The sequence below is a fragment of the Octopus bimaculoides genome, chromosome 4 (genome assembly GCF_001194135.2).
Source record: "Octopus bimaculoides isolate UCB-OBI-ISO-001 chromosome 4, ASM119413v2, whole genome shotgun sequence".
Lineage (NCBI taxonomy): Eukaryota > Metazoa > Mollusca > Cephalopoda > Octopoda > Octopodidae > Octopus > Octopus bimaculoides.
This window is the reverse complement of record NC_068984.1, coordinates 74,944,328-74,950,637: the sequence shown is the minus strand read 5'-3', so window position 1 is coordinate 74,950,637 and position 6,310 is coordinate 74,944,328. Positions and strand designations below refer to the sequence as shown.

Sequence of the window (6,310 nt, the reverse complement as noted above, 5' to 3'; positions counted from 1 at the left end):
CACACACACACACACACACACACACACGCACACACAAACACACACCATGTGTTTTCTAAATAGCCTTAGAAATGATGTTAACAATTATTTTTACTTACGGTTTCTCATGCATTGCGCACAAACTGAAATAATAGCAAAAAAAAAAAGAAAAAAAAATTATTGTTGAAGTTTGCAAGGGTAATTATTTCTAATACACAAACATACGCGTTCTCTGACAGTAATATTATTCTGCTTCTGGCAGTAAGTGTTCGAGGGTTACGCCGTCAATTACCTTAACTACGGAGAAGATAATCGATATATTTAACAGAATGAAACAAATTCAAGTGTTACGCTTAAAGAGAAAGACAAACTATTGAACGAAATCTTTAGCAGCTTGAAATGAGGTTCAAACCGACCAGTTTTGCCGTCTTTACAGCTCATTGGGTTTCGTTCTTTATCTTTCTTCCACCTACTGAATGTAGAGAGCGACTTATTAAAATAAACCATATTGTGTCAGGCACATCTTACTTACATGAAGGCATGGTCTAACTATAAGCCTTGGTTTTACTGCGAGACTAAAATATATATGCGTATGACAACTAAAATATGTATAAGGCAACTAAATGGATTACTGACAGAGAATTAGTCCAAAAAAATGCATCCTCATAAAACGAGTGAATAAACTATAGTTATATATCTGTAGCGAAAATATTTGGCAGAGTCCCGAACACCAACTCATTGCCTCGGAATTGAACCTGAATCATTGTGTTCGAACATAAAAAGAACTGAACAATAAAACACGATGCCGTTGAAGATTGATGGCGTCAGAAAGTCTCTGATAAAACAAACAGGGAACTGCTTTTTTTTCTTTTATCAGTAGTTGACCAGCAAAAAATTACAATAGACTCATTCGGTTCCAGTTTTGATAAACGACATATTGAAATCTCATTAACAATTTTGTTTTTTGGTGCATTTTCATTGGCAAACATTAGTTATACATATAGACGGTACGCCATCTAGCTAGTCAGTGATCGCTGATCAGCCAAGACCAATGGCCGCACAAGTAGATGTGCTTACATAATCAGTCCAAACAGATATACTTGTATTAGGCATCGTCACGACACGTGGCCTAGTAGTTTGGGTGTTGATCTCGTGATTGCAAGATTGTGGCGATCATTACGACATCTGATGTGTGTCACACCGTGCAGTGAACAGGCAACGCCGATTTGATAAGAGGGAGAGAGCTAATATGCTGCAAAAACGTTTGATCACTATAAACAAATCATCAGTGCAGATTGTTCTGCAAAAAAAAAAAAAAATGCAGAACCGTCTCTCTCAAACTCGAGAGACTACCATAAGGCATCATTATATTTGGTTATATGAAGTATAACTATATAACAGTATGAATAGATATGCGGTAGCGCATGGCTTAGTGGTTAGAGTGTTTCACTCACGATCGTAATATTATGGTTTCGATTTCTAGACCAGGTGATGCGTTGTGTTCTTGAACAAAACATTTTTCATTTCACGTTGCTCCAGCCCACGCAGCCGGTAAAAATGAGTAATCCTGGGACGTACTGCTGTCCCGTCTAGTGAGTCGGATGGAATATAAACGTCACTGAAGCTGAAAGACAGGCCTTATGAGACTATGGTTCGAGAAGGACTTTTGGTCCTTTAATTATTTTTTTAATAAATAGATATACTTACATAAACAAAATACAATTTTATAATCAATCTAAATCGATATACGAACACTAAAGGATAAAGCTCCTTTCCGAATCATACATACTCATAGAGCCGGTTTCTCGGTTTCCGTGGTGCATGTATTCCTCCTGGACAGGACGCTGCTCCGTCGCAGGATTACTTATTTTTACCATTTGAGTAAGCTGGAGGAACATGAGATGAAGTGCTTTGCTGAAGAACACAACGCATCGCCCGGCCGAGGAATCGAAACCACAATCTTACGATCAAGAGTCCAACACTTCTATCCACTAAGTTACACACCTCAAGTCAATAAAGAACAGTTGTATAACTAGTGTATATGTATGTATATCAGGCTAGGCATAATGTACAGTCATATGATCAGTATAAAAAGATGTACATATATAAAGGAAGTGAATAATGTATAGATATATAACAGTATAGGTAGAGGTACTTACGTTTTTCTTTTTCCATGCATTCTTTATCTTCACATTCCGCTATGAAAGAAAACAAAAACGGGGGCAGAAACATTAAAAATCCATGTATGTTTAAATAAACAGACGATTTAATTTACTGTAATCGAATTCGATATCCCTTGATTCCTGGGTTCAAATACCACCCAGGTGGAATAAGGTATTCGATCATATATATTAAAAGTGCTATATCCCATGAAATCGCAAGGACAGTGAATCGCCAAGATAGAGGACTAATGTTCAAATCCCCATAATGACAACGATGACTTATTAAGGTCAGAATAAAATAAATTAGATCGGATCTGTTAACCAGATTACTTTAACTATTAAAATTCTAGAGTTAATCATTTCAGGAATGATTTAGAAGCGGTACTTAAATCTGATTCCAGTAGTATTAGAACAGGTTGATGTAAGATATATTTGATACAGTCTCCCTTAAATGAATGGTACCGCAGATTATTATTACTAACTACATAATGTATAATACATCGTATAAAATAAAGTGTCTTGCCCAGAGATACCACAAACACAAGACCCTTGCAATGCTACTCTTTATCTCTTTTATCAAGGTTTCCTTTTTGACAGCATCATCGTGATGCACGCAGATAGAACTCTTTTCACCCGTATTCTGTCAACTTTGTTGTCCCTAAAGTTTAGTTTTGCCATCTACAACCTATCAAAAACCTAACTGCTATCCACTCAAAATGTTCTTTTTTATGCTAACTATACCATCCTTCACTTGTCCCTAATACTCCCCGACCAAGCATTACCCTCGTGCAGCCAAGACACTTCACGCTAAAGCTGCACTGATTCCATAAATAGTGACCTCAAACAACATCTTCCAATAGAATCATACTAATTTTGATTCCTTCAACAACACAGGCATACGAAGAGTGCTGTACATGAGCAATACACATCTAGACCCTTCGAGGTCACTAATAGAACATTCAAGGTCACTACCATTGAAGACATCTGGTTATTGTACACAAGCATAGCATATTGTACATCAGCATAGCAACGACTGCATCACAAAGACAGGCTGCTTTAGGGCCAGGAAATACTTCGGTCCCAACATCTACCAACCCTGTATAAAGCTCGCAAAGAAGTTCTACGACATCGATGGTGTTGCCACTACACGTTTATCCATCCATCCATCTATCGGTCCGCTCGTCCGTACGTGCATATATACTTGTCGCATCAACAAAAAGGTCACCCGACTAATTGACATGAACTGGTCAACAACACTTAAATCTCAAATCAATAGATATAATCTCTTTTCTTTGCTTTTTCTACTGTTACCACAATTGTCTCTGCACTTCTGATCTAGTTAAAGTACTCTTGATTTATTAGTTTCTCCTCCTCTCATCAACCATATTATGCCCCACCTGCCACTCTCTCTGGGCTTCGCATTAACCGCTACTCATGGACCTTTTTCTGAGATATAGATCAGGTCTCTAAAACTCAGTCTTTGTCTTTGTTATTTTTTCTACTTATAGCTTGAAGATGAATACATACACCCTTGATCTTACCAGGTTTGGATGTCTTGAGAAAACAATGCGTATAGCTTCTTCCAGTGAGGTGGCTAAAAAGTGTGCTGCTCGGGACGGTCCGTGAGTTTGCCGAGCAACCTCGGGCCCTCATACCTATACAGGTTTAAACAGCAGATCAAAAAATACCGCCCCTATAAAAGTGTGGACCTCCCCCTCGTCCACTATCCTAGCTACGCTAGTGGTTTCTTCTAGAGATACTACGGATGTTAAGGATTTCTATACCTCATCCATGCTCAAGTCTCGAACTGTGTTAAGAAGATTCGTTCTGGATTCTCAGCCGTTCTCTTTTGCTTGAGCTATTACTGTATTTTATCGACTCCGGAAGTGATGAAAAGCAAAGTTTACCTAGGCAGGATTCGAATTGTTTCAGCAAGATACTTTGTCTAATGCTGTAAGGACTCTGTTAATCCACCACACACACTAATCTCTAACCAGTAAACAGATATGAGCAATCTGTGGCGACGGATTTGGTGTCTTGCGCATTTACTTACGTCCCTTTAAGTTTTAAGTTCGAATCACTCCGAGATTAACTTTGCCTTTTTACTTAATAAAATAACTACAATTTATGTACAAAGATCGATATGATCGAGACTACACTTATTTCTTTAAATTCGTGACATTATAGTATGTTAAAAATTTAATAAACAAAATATTAATTATATAACTAAAAAAGAAAAGAAAGAAAGTAGAAAACAACAACAACAAAATTAAATCAACTGAATTACTTTCTCGAGTTAAGTCACACGAATCCGCACAAGAATCTGCAAATAGAAATAAAACGAGAATTAAAACAAGAGAGAGAGAGAGGGGGGAGGAGGGAACGAAACTCGACTAAAATATTATATCCAGATAAACAACAAACAAAAACGGAAAAAGAACAAAAACAAAGCTGAATTCTTTAGGAACTTTGAGGTTGAAAGCAAAAAATTGTCTACCACATAACTGTATTTGAGAAAATGATAGTTTATCCTTGTGGATAAAGCTTATTGATAGAAGTGAATTTTCTTCCTTTTCTTGTTTCGTTGGAGAAAAAGTAAAAAAGTAAAGTTCCTTCCCGAGTCACATAGACTCACAGAACCGCTTTCACGGTTTCCATGGCGTACATATTCCCCCACATAGACTCATAGAACCGGTTTCACGGTTTCCATGGCGTACATATTCCCCCACATAGACTCATAGAACCGGTTTCACGGTTTCCATGGCGTACATATTCCCCACATGGATGGGACGTCGGTCCGTTGCAGGGTTATTTATTTTTGCCAATTGAGTGGATTGAAGCAACGTGAAATGAAATGTTTTGCACAAGAATACATAGTGTCGTCCTGTCCAGGAATCGAAACCACGACCTTACGATCATCAGAATTGGAGAAAGACTTATGTAAATTACTGGCGAGAAACAGAATGTTTGTGAACCCACTTCGTTTTTCTCTTGATATATATGTTGTTGTTGTTGGCACCCCGTCGCTTACGACGACGAAGGTTCCAGTTGATCCGATCAACGGAACAGCCTGCTCGTGAAATTAACGTGCAAGTGACTGAGCACTCCACAGACACGTGTACCCTTAACGTAGTTCTCGGGATATTCAGCGTGACACAGTGGGAGAAGGCTGACCCTTTGAATTACAGGCGCAACAGAAACAGAAAGTAAGAGTGAGAGAAAGTTGTGGTTCGCCACCATCCCCTGCCGGAGCCTCGTGGAGCTTTAGGTGTTTTCGCTCAATAAACACTCACAACGCCCGGTCTGGGAATCGAAACCGCGATCCTATGACCGCGAGTCCGCTGCCCTAACCATTGGGCCATTGCGCCTCCACGATATATATATATGTATAAAGGAAGGAAACCAATAAATAAAATTGTCCTTATCCTCAACAGTGGCGAAGATGCAGCCATGGAAGCAGCTGCATGTTAAATCAAATGGTATCTCTCATTCCACTTATCATGCTCTAGCGACTCCTTGGCATCTAAGGAGACCTCATAATGTCGGGGATCAACCGATTCTTCCGGATTTTGCTGAATATGAACTTCTCCTCTCCTCTCCTAATCACGTAGAATTCGTATCTAATGTTCTTGTATACCATACATTTGATAATGGATCCCACCTCCTTCTGATGCAGCGATGCCCTTGTCTATTTGTGGGAGATGTCCTACAGCAGGTAGACTATCTCAGTCCTCCCGCGACAAGGAACCCTCGAGAATGTTTAATGTTTCTTTCCTCTTGACCACGGTTGACACGTCCTCGCCAGAGGCCTCGCGGTCATTCTTGATCCTGAATGCAAAGGATCAAGCTACGATCCCTAAATTGCTGTGATTGATGGCTTGATTCATAAACATGGGAAGCTTTTTCACTTTCAATGCCAGATTCGGACCTGCTGCATTGATACTGTCAATACATCTTAAAGAAAAATAAAAGAAGTTAAATTTATGCTCAAGCTGCGTGACTTATGATCCATAAAATTTGTGTCCAGAAATACATCGACCCCAGTGTTCAGATGGTATCCATTTTATCGAATCCAAAGGATGAAAGGCAAAGTCAAACTCGGCGGAATTTGAACTCAGAACGTAGGAAATGCTGTTAAGTATTTGCCCAGCTTGCTAATGATTCTGCCA

The 6,310-nt window shown here is 39.1% G+C and overlaps 1 long non-coding RNA gene across 1 annotated transcript in view; it reads right to left on the bottom strand.

Moving 5' to 3' along the window:
* Positions 1-6,310, bottom strand: part of LOC128247683 (uncharacterized) — a 30,191-nt gene that overhangs the window by 6,334 nt on the left and 17,547 nt on the right. The window contains exons 6-8 of the long non-coding RNA XR_008264046.1: positions 4,429-4,464; positions 2,139-2,177; positions 99-122 (exon numbers count right to left, since the gene is read on the bottom strand). This is a non-coding gene — a long non-coding RNA (uncharacterized LOC128247683). The remainder of the gene's footprint in view (positions 1-98; positions 123-2,138; positions 2,178-4,428; positions 4,465-6,310) is intronic.